Here is a 15,520-nt window from a genome sequence, read left to right as displayed (position 1 = left end):
TCATTGATTGGACCAGGAGAACTGTTCAGAAAATGATAGAAGTATTGAAAATTCCTTTGGAATCTGTTCCTTCTTTGAATAAAATCTCTTTCTAAAGAAAAAAAAAACATGTTGTGAATGCTGAAGGTCAATGTGAGCCTGTCCATGATCATGCTAATACAGATACTTTGGAACTGTCTGCTTTTTTGGAGAGCTCTCAAGAAGTGGAATCCAGGGCCATTGTATTAATTTGTTTTGTCTTCAAATCTGATGATAAAATCCATAATACATCTTTTCTTCAGAAACAAGGACTGTTTGAGCCAAAATTATGTTTTTTTACTGAAACATCCTTTGAAACTCAGGCCAGAGGCAAGCAGTTCTTTCAGTTACAGCAGTACGTGTTTGCTATTGGTGAATTTTTTCTTAATTTTCCTTGCAAATCTTTTGCAAATTTAACTAATGTATATATTTTTTTTTATCCTATACAAAGGACTTTCTTGATGCAAAAAGTGCTGCACGTAATGCTAATGCAACACCTAAGGAATCTTTAGTACCACATTGTGATGTTAACCTTTAGGTTTTGCCTTTTCTTAAAACTTCTTTTTTCTTTGAACTCTAATATCCGCTTCCAAAATTCGTATCTCTCTTTCTTTTTTGTGGGCTATATAGAAGTATATATTGTGATGTCACTTTTTTTTTTTTACAGAAGCAACTTTCGCGCACCGACTGGGGGCCTGCTTGTTTTGCTGAGAGGGGGCTGCCGTTAACCTGCCCAGCTGATTTGAGGGAGAGAGAAAGAACTGCCTGCACCTGCGGGGCTCCCGTGACATCATCAGCTGAGGACCGCGAGTTGAAAAGCCCGCGGAGAGTGAAGGTGAGAGCGGGGCCTGCCTGTTTTGCTGAGAGGGGGCTGCCGTTAACCTTCCCAATTGATTTGAGGGAGAGAGAAAGAACTGCCTGCACCTGTGAGGCTCCCGTGACATCATCAGCTGAGGACCGCAAGTTGAAAAGCCCGCGGAGTGAAGGTGAGAGCGGGGCCTGCCTGTTTTGCTGAGAGGGGGCTGCCGTTAACCTGCCCAGCTGATTTGAGGGAGAGAGAAAGAACTGCCTGCACCTGCGGGGCTCCCGTGACATCATCAGCTGAGGACCGCGAGTTGAAAAGCCTGCGTCGTAGCGGCGCATAGTAGCCGCCGGCGCGTCGCCTAAGCCGCGCGCGTCAAAGGGGCGCGCGCGGCTTACATCGGCTTTGATCGCCTTTGTCGTTTTGGAGTTCGGAGTTTGGACAATTTATGGGGCGGAAAAGGAAGGCGAAACTTGTGACCTCATCGCCGGCTCCACAGGTATTTGGCCCGATGGACTCTCATGTTTCCAGGTTTAACATGCCACAGGAGGACTCGAATAGAGACACTTCGGATGTCTCTAAGTCCTGGCACGGGACCGACCCCTCCACAGCCCATAGGAAGAAGATCAGAAGTTGAAGACAGCGCAAAAGTATTTATTTATTTTTAACTTTTATATACCAACATTCTTGTATCAAATACAAATCATACCGGTTTACATTAAAACAGGAGATACAGGAAAAAAGTTTCCTTTGTCTAATACATTGAACATTTATAGCAAAGAAATTGTTAACAAGGAATAAAACTAAAGACATGGAGAAAGGTTAATTCTATTGGGTTTCCGCACGTGGCCGGGCCTGTCACAGAGCACGCAAGGCCGCGAAATTTACGGACGTGGGCCTTTGAAAATTTACCTGTTAGGATCAGTGTCTACCATCTTTGCACGTCAGGATAGTGCGATTTTTGCCCATTCTTCTTAAGAGCTCCATCTTTCAAATTGGGTAGGGGATCATCTGTGGACTGCAGTCTTTAAATTTTGCCACAGATTTCTTATTGGATTCAGGTCTGGACTTTGACTGGGTCATTTGAGGACATTCACTTTGTTCTTGCTGATCCACTCGATTGTTGCTTTTGCACTCAGACACCTATACCTCAACTCAGACACATGCACCTAAGCCACCATTCAGACATACCCATATTTCACATTTACAGAGACATGCACACAGACACTCCCCATTTGTATACATAAACGAAGAAACCTGCCATTCACTCCTCCGCACACAGACATACCCCTTATTCAGTCAGCCAACCACTCCTCCACTCAGATATTCCCCACTCAAACAGACATATAGAGATACACAACATTTTCCATGCCCCCCACTCCCTGACAAGCTAATGCAGTAATCTGGGTGCTATGAAACTGCATTGGTATTCAACATACATTCCTGAACATACCCAGATCAGTCCAGACCAGTGGGTTATTCATCCCTTCCAGCAGATGGAGTCAGAGAACAAAACTTTGAGGTACTGCTTCTTAACTGAGAATGCCACCTGCGGGACCTCAGTATTTATCTGACTCCAGCAGATGGTAGAGCTGCACCTGCAGGCTGTTTGTTAAAACAAGGAAAAAAAAATAGGAAAAATATTTTTTGTTTTACAGTAGTTTTAGGTTCCAGATCATGGACGCTCCTTGAAGTGCTAGGCATCTTCCTGGGCCATCCCTCAGGTGGAGCCAGGCCACCGGGGGTTGGATACCCCTGACTGAGTTCGCCCGCAGCATACCGGACGGTCCAATAGCCAGGGGTCCTGGCTCCCTCGATCCTCCGAGGCACCCTCTCGGCCTTCTTCCTCTGGACAGGGAAGTACCCGCTTAATAAAATTTCTTTAAGTTCCTTATTAAAAAAAAAACAAAACTGTAGCATACAAGAAGCAAAAGAGCAGAGCTTATCAGGAACTTTGGCAGAGAGGGCTTAGTCAGCGGGAGCTGTTGGCCAGGGCTGGGAGGTGCCAGGGCTGAGCAGCAATAGACTGGCTGTTAACCAGGGGCTCCGGGGTTCGCGGTCTATTGCAATGCTAGTGCCGAGAGGAAACCGCAGTGCCTCATTCCTTGGTAGTCCTGTGCTTTAGTGGGGCCGACTGGACTCTGCCCATGTTCCTGGGAATTTCCTGGTGGGGATTGCATCCGTTCCCGCCGGCAGCTTATTGGGCCAGAGTCCGGTGCACGTCACTGCGTGGGAGGCCTCAGGGGGGAGCGCCACGGGGCGCGATCAGGAGACATGGCGCCAAAAACTAAAATGGCTGCCTGCCGTGCATGTGGTGCGGCAGCAGCAGGTCTGAACTCGCGTTCCCTCTGCCCCTCATGTGTTTTGAGGCAGGAAGGTCCCTCGAGCCGCACAGGAAATCGCGGCAGGAGGTCAGAAGGGTCTGTTCCTGTTGCTGCCGGGGAGGCAGTGCAGGAGACCGCAGGGCGGTCAGGAGATTCTCCCCCCCTCTTTTCCCAATCAGGTAGGATGCCTCAGAAAGGAAAGGTGAGGCAGCTGATAGTCCCCCGGGATCGGGGGAAGATGAATCAGGGGATTTTTCCCTAGATTTTATTCTCCTCCTCCATAAGGCATATCTGGCTAGGAGAAGTAGAGGAAATGGGTGGGCAGGGGAATGCCCACGGGCTCCCACAGCTAAAAAGTCTAAAGTGGCTTCTCGGGGGACTGGCGATATTATTCAGCACCTGGGTTTGCGCCGTGTGGCTGCAGAGGCTGGTCCCAGAGACGATGAGAACTCTGATCAGTCCCAATTGGACCCCCTCAGTGCAGGAGCTGACCCAGATGCACCACTGACTCCTGACACACATGGGGCAAAAGATGACCCTGATCCTGTCAAGTTCCCAGTCTCGGAGGGAGACGATCCGCAGATAGTGCATCTGTTTAAAAGGGATGAACTGCGTCCCCTCATCCCACAGGTGATGGAGGAATTAGGAGTGAAGGCCATTCAGGAAGAGTCTGATAATGAGGGTGTTAACCCAGTCCTGGATGGGCTGAGGGGACCCACTAGCACTTTTCCGTTGCCCAAGAAGATCCGAAAGCTGGTGAACTGGAAACCGGACTCCCCGGATGCTGGCCTGAAGGTGGGCAGAGTGATGGCCAAACTTTATCCCTTAAAGGAAGACTACCTGAAATTGCTGAGGATCCCGAAAGTGGACATGGCCGTCTCTGCGTTAACCAATAAGACGACAATCCCAGTGGCAGGGGCAGCGGCCCTGAAGGATGTCCAGGATCGTAAGCTGGAGGTACAATTCAAACAGATGTTTGAGGTCTCAGCGTTGAGTTTTCGGACAGCTCTCTGTTGCCAATTTAATGCAAAGGGCCTATCTCTGTTGGGTTCAGAGGGGCCCGAAGCTGACATCCGCAGCAGACTGTGGCATGTTGCAAGCTGCGTGTCTGGAGGCAGGCATAGTCTACATGGCAGATGCTTTGGTGCGTATGTCTGCTCACTGCTTGGTCTCCTCGGTAGCGGCTCGTAAGCTGCTGTGGTTACGTAACTGGTCGGCCAATTTATCATCCAAGGTCCAGCTCTGTAATCTTCCCTTTAAGGGAAAGCTGTTATTTGGAGTGGACCTGGATCAGTTGATGAAGGTCCTGGGGGAGTCAAAGGGGAATAGATTGCTGGAGGACAGGAAGCCCAGTAAGGAGGTGTTTCCTTCTCGGGCTCGTTTTCGGGATTCCTGTCTGTTTCGTTCCGGTAAGTCCTCGTCTATATCCATCTCAAAACAGGGCAGCGGGCGCCAACAATCCTTTTGTGGAGTACTCAGGTCAGGCAGGGTACTGGGAGCAGAAAATCAGCCCAATGAAGCCAGTGGTTCCCTCTCCTCTTTAGAAGCTGTACGAGGTATATTGTCCAGTTTCTACGCAGAGTGGGAAAAGATTACCTCGGACTGTTGGGTGCAGGAGGCCTTTGTGGAGTCCCAGGTGGTCACTTACATCAGGCGGAAGGCAGTGTTGGGGACGCTGCAAAGGCTGCTCACCCTAAAAGCCATTGTTCCCGTCCCTCTGGAGGAGTAAGGTCAGGGAAGGTATTCAGTTTACTTTGTGGTGGCGAAAAAGGAGGGTTCCTTTCAGCCCATTCTTGATTTGCAGAAGGTGAATTGGTTCCTTTAGGTTCCACGCTTTCGCATGGAGATGCTGCATACCGTGATGGCAGCGGGCCGCAAAGGAGAATTTCTCTCCTCCCTAGACCTGAAGGAAGCGTACTTGCACATCCCCATTCGACAAGAACATCTGGTGGTGGCTGCAGCTCTTCGCCGGGAGGGAATTTTGGTCCACTCATATCTGGAAGATTGGTTGGTTCAAGCAAAGTCCAGGGAGGAATGCGAGAAATCCAAAGAGTGATTTCCACCTTACAGTCTCTCGGTTGGGTTATCAATGTGTACAAGAGTCAGTTGGAGCAGACTCAGTCGCTGGTTTACTTAGGGGCCCACTTCGACCCTCGAGGCAGGGTTTTCCTGGCAGCGGACCGGGTGTCGAAGTTGCAGTCTCAGGTCAAGCGTCTTCTTCGTCTGGAGGTGCCCAAAATGTTGGATTATTTACAGGTCCTGGGGTCCAAGGCATCCACTTTGGACTTGGTCCCGTGGGCGTTCGCACACATGAGACCACTGCAACAAGCGCTGTTGTACAGGTGGAGTCCTTGCTCAGAGGTGTTTCATCTTACCTTGCCTCTGCTTCGGGAGTCTAGTCTCTCATGGTGGCTGTCTCATCCCAGTTTAGAGAAGGGGATGGATCTGGAGTATCTGGATTGAGTGGTGGTCTCCACAGATGCAAGCCTCTCCAGCTGGGGAGCGATGTGCTTGGGCCGGTCAGTGCAAGGGCTGTGGCGACTGGAGGAGAAGTTCTGGTCCAATCGCCTCGAGACAAGGGCAGTCCCAATTGGCAGGGCAGTAGAAGAGTCGTGCAGTGGTGTTGGAATCCCGGAGATTATTTGCCTGGGCGGAGCATCATCTCGAAGGCCTAGCCACATCGCACGTAGCAGTAGTAGACAAGGTGCAGGTGGATTTCCTCAGCAGGCAGCAATTGGATCCTGGGGAGTGGGAGTTGTTCCCGGAAGCATATCTGTGTGAGGTGGGGCACTCCCCAATTTGATCTTATGGCTATGCGGCTCAACTCCAAAACAGAGAGATTCTTCAGTCGCCGAGAGGAACTCAGTTCAGTGGACCTCGATGCTCTGGTGTGCCCTTGGCCGATGGGAATTCTTCTGTACATCTTTCCTCCTTGGCCCTTCATAGGTCGGGTCCTCAGGCGCATAGAATCACATCCCGGGACCGTGGTTCTAGTGGCACCGGAGTGGCCACAGAGACCATGGTTTGCAGATCTGGTGCGACTTGCAGTGGAAGGTCCTCTCAGTCTGACTCATCTTCCCGACCTGTTGCGTCAGGGTCCATATTTTCGGATCGGGAGGATCGCTTTTGTCTCACAGCTTGGTTTTTGAGAGGCAGAGACTTTGAAGGGTTACTCTGAACAAGTCATCTCCACTCTTCTTCAATCCAGAAGACCGGCGACCTCTAGAGCATACATTAGGGTCTGGAAACTGTTTGAAGTTTGGTATCTTCAGCGTTGTCTAGATCCTCTAGCTGTGGAGGTGTCGCATGTGCTGGATTCCCTGCAGCAAGGGTTGTCCAAGAGTTTGGCTTACAACTCACTTTGGGTGCAGGTGGCTGCCTTGGGTGCGCTTAGAGGCAGGTTTCATGGTAGAACTCTGTCTGTTCATCCGGTTGTGGTAAGGTTCCTCAAAAGGGCTAAGCTGTTACATCCTCCAGTACGAAAGACCTGCCCTGATTGGAGTCTCAACCTAGTACTTTGTGTCCTTTGCGGACCCCCCTTTGAACCTTTGAGAAGGGCTATCCTGAAGGATTTGACTCTGAAAGCAATCTTTTTGTTAGTTATTTGTTCAGCTTGAAGGATTTTGGAACTTCAGGCTCTGTCATGCAGGAATCCACTTTTGCAGATTTCCGGGAATGAAATCTCATTGAGACAATACCTTCCTTTGTTCCTAAGGTGGTGTCTGCCTTTCATGTTAATCAGATGGTAGATCTTCTGGGTTTTCCAGAGTAGTTGAAAGATTCTCCTCAGGATAGAGAATTACATCTTCTGGATGTGCGGCGGATGCTACTTTGGTATTTGTAGGTTACTAATGCTTTTCGTTACTCAGATCTGTTTGTCCTCTTCAGTGGACTGAAGAAAGAGGACAAAGCCTCTAAGGCTACCATATCTCATTGGCTTAGGGAGGCCATTTGTTTGGCTTACATCTGTAACAGACGACAAATTCCTGTCAGTTTGCGGGTGCATTCCACTAGGGCGCAGGCTGCTTCCTGGGCTGAGTGTCAACTTCTGTCGCCACAGGAGATTTGTAGTCAGCAGTGTGGTCCTCAATTCATACCTTTACCAGGCATTATCGTCTGGGTGTCAGGGCGCAGGATGAGCCATCCTTCGCAGAGTGTCCTGCATGCAGGTCTTTTGGGGGCCCACCCAGTTTAGGGGTGCTTGGGTACATCCCATTGGTCTGGACCGATCTGGGTATGTTCAGAAAAGGAAAATTGGTTCTTACCTGCTAATTTTCGTTCCTGTAATACCACAGATCAGTCCAGAGGCCCTCCCATTTGAGGCCAAAAGACTGATTTTCTGCCAAGTTTTGCTACGCAGTATAGAATTTTTCTGTTTAATAAAGAATTTTTCTCTTAGAGGGCAGTTACGGGATTCACTTCCTTTTCTTGTTGGTTCTTGACAAACAAGGTTTATAGTTCAGGGTATCCACCCTTTACTTCCCTATGTTTGTGTGATGGGGTTTCTAAACTATCTTGGCTTGGGTACAGGTCAATAATAAGGTCTTGCAGGTGGCACTCTCAGTTAAAAAGCAATGCCTCAAGTTTTGTTCTTGACTCCATATGCTGGAAGGGATGAATAACCCACTGGTCTGGACTGATCTGTGGCATTACAGGAATGAAAATTAGCAGGTAAGAACCAATTTTCCTTTTTTAAGGCCCAGATTATTTATTTATTTATGTATTTTTTTGCTCGTAGTGCAGTAAACTAATGAATTGGGAGTTTAAAAAATGCATCTAAATTTTAAAATGTGTACTTGGCACAGGCTGAACAAACATTTTTACTCAGGAAGGGGGGTGGGCGCATTCCTGACAGGCTCTCTCTGCTGCCACTTAGCCAGATAAATACTGGATTATCTGGCAATGGGAAGCAGCAAAATGCACATTCAAATGCAGGCAGAAAGGTGCATTCAGTTGAACGCCCCTTTCTGCTTTGGCCTGTGTGACAGACATCCACAGCAGGCTAAGCGCCAGATTTGGATGCCTTAGGGGGATGTCGGGGGGGGACGGGGGGGACTGGGAGCTTATTGGATGGTGATGCTCAGTTGATTTGCGTATGGTGAGTGAGGGACTTTAGAGGATGGGAAACCTGAGTCAGAGGACCTTAGTAGCTGACAGAGATGACTGTGCATATAAACAAGGGAGGTTGCATTACAGTATTGAGAGTACATGTTTTAAACTCATTTCACCCCATGATTTTTGTTGGGCTTTCCTACTAGCATGAAATAATATCCATCTCTGCCTAGTATTAGGTGTTAGCTTCTTGCATTTACCTACAGAACTTTTAGCATCGTATGCTGAATGTTAATGGAAGTAGTTGGAGTGGCATTTTCTATAGCTGTGTGAATTTCACTAGATATATTCCTTCAATTTAGCCCAAGTAACCTGAGGGCATACTGTTGTTAGTGGCTACCGTTGCTGCCTAAAAATTTAGTTCTAGCCCCCTCCCTGGTATTTTTCTTGCCCCCGACTTACATCCTATCCATCCTAAAGACAGGTCACGGCTACAGCTCCACATGGATGCAGTCAAACTTGGATGTAGCATCATAAAGGTGACCCCTAGAGCATGAGTGTCCAGGGTAACACTCATGCTAACTCTATTGGCACTTAAGAGGCAGAGCTCTCAAACAAAAACAAAATGTTTCAGACACTGGCATACATCAACAAATTAGATGCCTGACATTTTAGTGCACTTGAGGTTCAGCAAGGTTTCACATAACTGGATAATTCTAGTAGAGGAGGGAAGAAAGTGCGGAGTAAGCACTCAAGAAAAGGAGACAGGAGAAAGGAGCAGAGAAAAAAAGGATAATAGAAAGACTAGGGGGCACTCCATGAAGTTAGCATGTGGCACATGTAAAACTAATCGGAGAAAGTTCTTTTTTACTCACAAACCGCTAAAAAATGGGTAGAGAAAAAGATCATAAAAAAAGTAAATGCTTAACTGGAAAAGGAAGAAATGTGATTCAGACATATACAGGTGGGTGAATTTTTTTGTTTTAAAGAAACCTTTCTAAAATGACTTTTTATTTAAGATGCTTTTTTCATCTACAATTATAGGGAAATGTCCCTCCAGAATCCCCTCAAAAACTGGCACAGAATTCCTTAATCTTTTCTGCAGACCTACCTAAAACAACAAAAACCCTGCCCAGAAACTGGGAGTCTTTCCCTAAAGGACCAGAATGATAAGATCAGACAGAACTGACAGTTGCTAAAACACTGATCTTGACTTTGAAAGGCAGCTACACGGTCTGTGCTTTGCTATAAAATACCAAGAAGCAGTGTACCAGTTCCAAATGTCTGTACCGATAGCAACACTGCCCTACCAATTCCCAAACTCCATTTAGCCTCTGCGCAGTAAGGAGTGACCATAATAGGATTTGCTTCAAATGTATTTAAAATTAAATGATCAGCTATGTACAATAAAGAGGTGGCAAAATTATAGTCTAGAAACATCAAAGATTTTCTCCTGTAGGCACAGGATGGGCAGAGAGAGTCCTTGCCAGGTCAGGTATTAACCACAATAATTAAGAAGGGAGCGTTCCCACTGCACTAATTAAACAAATAAGGCTATCTTTAAATATTCCAAATGGAAAATATGTAACACGCCATGTAGAATTCAGAGTTAATACATTTTATTGCTAGCTTATAACAAATGATGAATATACACAATAGCAGCTAAGTCTCCGTCTTACTTTATTTTGTGGCATTCTTTAGAATAAAAGATTATGTATATTGTTTTTATTCTGTATTTTACAGGTGCATGCTCTGGGGTTCAGAAAGAGATTATATTGCATCTATGGACATCGTCCAGGACAAGATTGACAAAAAAAACCCCACCTCACCATTTTAAAAACAGGTCAATGCAAGAGCTATTTCTCCTTTCATATCCAGGTGACCTAAATATTTTGGAGCTTCTTAACTGAGGCATCCTGAAGTTATCAGCAATACAAGAAACAAGAATTGAATTACGTTTGCACACATCTGAAGAGGCCTGTGGCTCTCAAAACCTCATGCTCTAACTTCACTTTGGTTGAATCTGGGCAACAGTTTTCAAAAAGCTCTTTCACCTGGGTAAATAACCATTCCCAGGGGACTTTTGAGAAGTGTTCACCTCAATTAGGCACTGTGCCACAACAAACACACACTTACCTGCGTTGAGCAGAGGCGTACCTGGGGGCGGGATTAGGGCAGGGAATGCACAATCTCGTCTAGTCTTGTGTCTGCTTTTTCCAAGAAAAACACCACACCTTGTTTTGAAAATGCAAATATCGGCACATACTTTTTCTTTTGACAGTTCTCAAAGTGATAGCGCATGTGTTCTTTCCCTCTGAGAGCTGGTGTAAAACATACAAGGAAAAGCACACACAGACTGCCATCTGCCCATGCGGTTTTGAAAATTGCCTCCTTACAAAAATAAGACTCCAGTGTCCAACAGAGCTACTACAGCTCTGCACCAAAAAACCATACTACACACGCAGAGGCTGTTTAAAAATAAAATCTTTTGCTGGTCTCCAATGGCAGGCAAAGAAAATCCAAGCAGTACACTGAATGTCCAATGCAATGGTTCAGCACCAAAAATCTCAGTCTCTTTCAATAGCAAAAGAATGCACACGCTGGCAGGTAAGGCCTCAAGTGCTGTAACCCTCTTCTGGGATCTCCACGGTTCCTGTTTGGGATGCAGCTCTTGTTTTTCTCTCTCTATCTTCTCTTTCAACCTCACAGCAGATGAGTTTCTAGCCGACCCCCTTTTGTCAGTCAGAAGTCTCGCGCGCGGCCAGACTGTTGTACTGGCGTCTGCGAGAACCTCAGGGGCGTCCCCCTGAGATGACATCATCATCTCCAGATATTTAAGGTCTCGGTTTTCGCTAACAAGAAGAGTTAGCAAGGGATAAGTTTACCTAGCTTCCTCCAGGTCATTGCGGATGGGATTCACTCTCCACAACCCTAGCTACTCTGCTTCCTCGGACTTCACTAGAGGTACCCACTCCTCTGGGCCTCGCTCTTTTTCTTTTCAGGTTGCAACCAAGAACCGGTACTCGCTCCTCGAGGGCTCACGTCCCGGACCAGCTCCTCAATACCACTTCTGCTAAGAAGTCATCGCTGCTTACAACATTAGTGAGTTTCCATCTCTCTCTCAGAGCTTTCCCTGGGACCAGGTACTCGCTCCTTGAGGGCCTACTGCATTCCAACTCCTGGGCTGCCTGAAGAGACTATGGCGTGAGTGTTATCATCAAGGACTTGTTCCAGAACTCTGCATATCCTATCTACTCACTTTCTTAGTTTTTCTATAGCTCAGCCACCTTGGGATCGCTGTTCCAGTACCTGAGGGACTACTGCCCAACCGGGCACTTCCAGCTCACTATTGCCACCTCTGGTGGTTTAATATATTGTCTAATAAAAGAACTAGTGTGTGTCTGTCTCCTACACTAAGCCTGACCAGTGGTCCCTCTCGAGATTTCCCCCAAGGGCGTGGTCACCTGCCACTGGTCCAAAGATCCACCCACAACTATTCTAAATAATAACGGATTGCTATCTCCAGCAACTTCGTTAATAACAGACTGCTACTCTCAGCTTTAACAACAGAGCTTTAATAACAATAGTGAAACCACACCTTGAATACTGTGTACAATTCTGGTTGCCGCATCTCAAAAAAGATATAGTTGCGATGGAGAAGGGCAACCAAAATGATAAAGGGGATGGAACAGCTCCCCTATGAGGAAAGGCTGAAGAGGTTAGGGCTGTTCAGCTTGGAGAAGAGACAGCTGAGGGGGGGATATGATAGAGGTCTTTAAAATGATGAGAGGTCTTGAACGAGTAGATGTGAATCAGTTACACTTTCAGATAATAAAAGGACTAGGGGGCACGCCATGAAGTTAGCAAGTAGCACATTTAAGACTAATAAAAAAAATACTTAGATCAACAGAAAAAAAATGGAGAAAAAAACCCAACAAATCAATTAAAAGACAGATACAAACCTATTCTTTACATATATAAATCAGATATTAATAAAGCTAAAACATTTCTATGCTGAAAAAATACACAAATATCAATCCAATCCTAGAGAACTTTTTACATACATTAAAGAACTCACACTACAAGGCAAACCTCCTTTTCCCAAAACTCAACAACTTATCTCATGTGATGACTTTGCTACTTTTTTAGAGAAAAAATATTCAACCTTACCATGGATCTACCAAAAATTAAAGAAAACACCATATCCATTACAATCAAACCAAATTTAAATTGGTCTTTTTTTGATACTATATCTTCCACTGAAGTTCAAAACATCATTCAAAAAATGAATCCGGCCTCTCACCCAATTGATGCTATCCCAACTAAACTACTTAAATTAGTCTCTAACATTATTGCTAGACCAATTGCAGATATTATAAATCTTTCACTAAATGAAGGCATTTTCCCTGACAAATTAAAATGTGCAGTGATTAAACCTACTCTCAAAAAATCTCATCTTGACCAATCTAACATTGCCAACTTTAGACTTATATCCAATCTCCCCTTCATAGCCAAAATATTAGAAAAATTTGTTAATCAGCAACTCCAAGAACACCTTGAAAAACATAAAATACTTTTTCCAGCTCAGCATGGTTTCAGAAGTACTCTCAGCATGGAAACCCTATTAATCTCTCTCTCTAATTTAATCCTAAAAGGATTAGACAACGGACAAAAATTCATCCTTATTCTCCTTGATATTTCTGCTGCCTTTGACACCGTAAACCAAAATATTCTTCTGAAAAGACTAGAAGAAATCGGTTTATGTGATAACACTATCAACTGGTTCACATCATACCTATGCAATAGATCGTACATAGTTAAAACTAATTACAAGGAATCCATACTAATTCCTCTTCCACATGGAGTCCCTCAAGGTTCTTCATTATCTTTAACACTTTTTAATATATATTTACTCCCACTATGTAAACTCCTATCTGATCTTAAATTATCATATTACATTTATGCAGACGATGTTCAAATTATTCTCCTGATAAATAACATTTCTAATACTCTTAACCTTTGGAGCACCTACCTCACTACAATCCAACATCTATTAATACAATTGGCCCTCACTCTTAATCAGGGGCGGATTCCTGATGACGACCGGCACGGGGATTCGCCGCCCAGGCCGGCCCAGGAGATACCACGTGACTAGAGCGACCGGCCCACCGAGGGATGCCCGATCCCCCGATAGGGCAATCCGCCCCTGCTCTTAATCACAATAAAACAGAAATTCTCTATATCTGTAATAAATCCTCACCTTTAATTGACCTCCATCTTAATAACTACATAACAAAAAAAATTCTACTCAATGTAAGAGATCTAGGAGTCAATTTAGACTCAGAACTATGTTTTAAGCAACATATTAATCAACCTAATAAACGAAGGTTGACCGACGTGCCGCAAATGCGCAGTAGAGAGCAGCTCTACCGCGCATGCGAGCACGTCGGTCACAGTGTGCCTCTTAAAAATAAAAATGGGCGCTGTAGGAGCGGCAGGAGCGGCGGCCCGAAGACCCGGAGCGGCGGCGGCGGCCCGACGACCCGGAGCGGCGGCAGCGGCGGCCCCGGCCCGAAGACCCGGAGCGGCGGCGGCATGCGCGCGAGGGAGGGACAGACTCTGTCCCTCCCTCGCGCGAATGCCGCCGCGTCTTCGGGCCGCCGCTCCTGCCGCTCCGGGTCTTCGGGCCGGGGCTGCCGCTCCCGCCGCTCCGGGTCTTCGGGCCGCTCCGGGTCTTCGGGGGAGATCGACTGAGGGGAGGAGGGAGGAGTGACGGAGGGGGGGGAGGAGTGACTGAGGGGAGGAGGGAGGGAGGAGTGACTGAGGGGAGGGGGGAGGGAGGAGTGACTGACGAGGGGGAGGGAGGGAGGAGTGACTGGGGGGAGTGACTGGGGGAGATAGGAGTGACTGAGGGAGGGAGGAGGGGGGAGTGACTGAGGGGAGGAGGGAGAGGAGTGACTGAGGGGAGAGGGGAGAGAGTGGGGGAGGGGGGAGGTGGGAGGGAGAATGAGGGGGAAGGAAATGATCCAAAAAAAATGTTAATGTAGCCCGTTTTAATGGGCTTAACGGCTTGTAATATCATAAAAGAAGGTTTCTACAAGTACACTCTCTCCATCACCATGCTTATCGCATTGTCTTGCAAACCCTTTTATTTTCTAAATTAGATTATGGTAATGCAATTCTTCTTGGATTACCTGCTTCCACCATTGCTCCACTTCAACTCTTACAAAATGCTGCAGCAAGGTTACTCAGCAACCTCAAAAGATCAGATCACATTACTCCAGTTCTAAAAGACCTACACTGGTTGCCAATATTTTATAGAATTCAATACAAGGCCTTATCTCTTACTCATAAAACTTTGTATAACAACAAGACAAATTGGATGGTTACAACATTTTTCTTCCAAGTTTCAAAAAGAAATTTACATTCCACAAACACTGGTCTCCTTGAAGCTCCCTCTCCAAAACTGTCCCGCATCACTTCAACAAGACAACGTGCCTTCTCAATAGCCGGACCACTCTTATGGAATACCCTTCCAACTGATCTGAGACTTGAATCATCCTCACAAACTTTTAAAAAGAATCCAAAAACTTGGCGTTTTCAAAAAGCATTTATACATGATAAGAAGAAGTAACACCTAATTCTAACTTATCTCTCTTTTTATTTCTCCTTCTCTGTTTTATTATTTTCTGTTTTACTTTCTATTACAATGTAACCCCTCTAATTTTTGTTATATGTAAACCGATGTGATGACTTTAGTTGAATGTCGGTATATAAAAAAAACAAATAAATGATTGGAGAAAGTTCTTTTTCACTCAACGCACAATTAAGATCTGGAATTTGTTGCCAGAGGATATGGTTAGTGCAGTTAGTGTAGCTGGGTTTAAAAAAGATTTGGATAAGTTCTTGGAGGAGAAGTCCATTAACTGCTATTAATCAAGTTGACTTAGGGAATGGCTTCTGCTATTACTGGCATCAGTAACTGGGATCATCTTGGTGTTTGGGTACTTGCCAGGTTCTTGTGGCCTGGTTTGGCCACTGTTGGAAACAGGATGCTGGGCTTGATGGACCCTTGGTCTGACCCAGCATGGCAATTTCTTATGTTCTTAATATTCGTGTTCAACTCTTCTTGGCTCCCTGATATACTCAAAATTTGGTGTCAATAGGACACCAAATGGCCAAGTTATCAATGGAAGGGACACACAGACAGGGTAATGATCGCGTACACCTTTCTCCCTTTGGAAAGTAGGCTAAATGTGGGACATCTATATGTGTGATGTATTAGTTTAATCAAGCATTTCTGAAATATGGTGGTGGTAAGTGG

At 45.9% G+C, this 15,520-nt stretch overlaps 1 protein-coding gene and 1 long non-coding RNA gene across 3 annotated transcripts in view; one reads left to right on the top strand and one right to left on the bottom strand.

Moving 5' to 3' along the window:
- OVOL2 (ovo like zinc finger 2) overlaps positions 1-15,520 on the bottom strand; it is a 42,026-nt gene that overhangs the window by 3,942 nt on the left and 22,564 nt on the right. The window lies entirely within an intron of this gene.
- Positions 344-10,341, top strand: LOC115087363. Its single transcript, XR_003855501.1, has 3 exons — positions 344-373; positions 686-1,470; positions 9,940-10,341. It is a non-coding gene; the product is annotated as an uncharacterized LOC115087363 (long non-coding RNA).

Source organism: Rhinatrema bivittatum, chromosome 3 (genome assembly GCF_901001135.1).
Source record: "Rhinatrema bivittatum chromosome 3, aRhiBiv1.1, whole genome shotgun sequence".
Classification (NCBI taxonomy): Eukaryota; Metazoa; Chordata; class Amphibia; order Gymnophiona; family Rhinatrematidae; genus Rhinatrema; species Rhinatrema bivittatum.
This window is presented reverse-complemented; position numbering and strand designations above follow the sequence as displayed.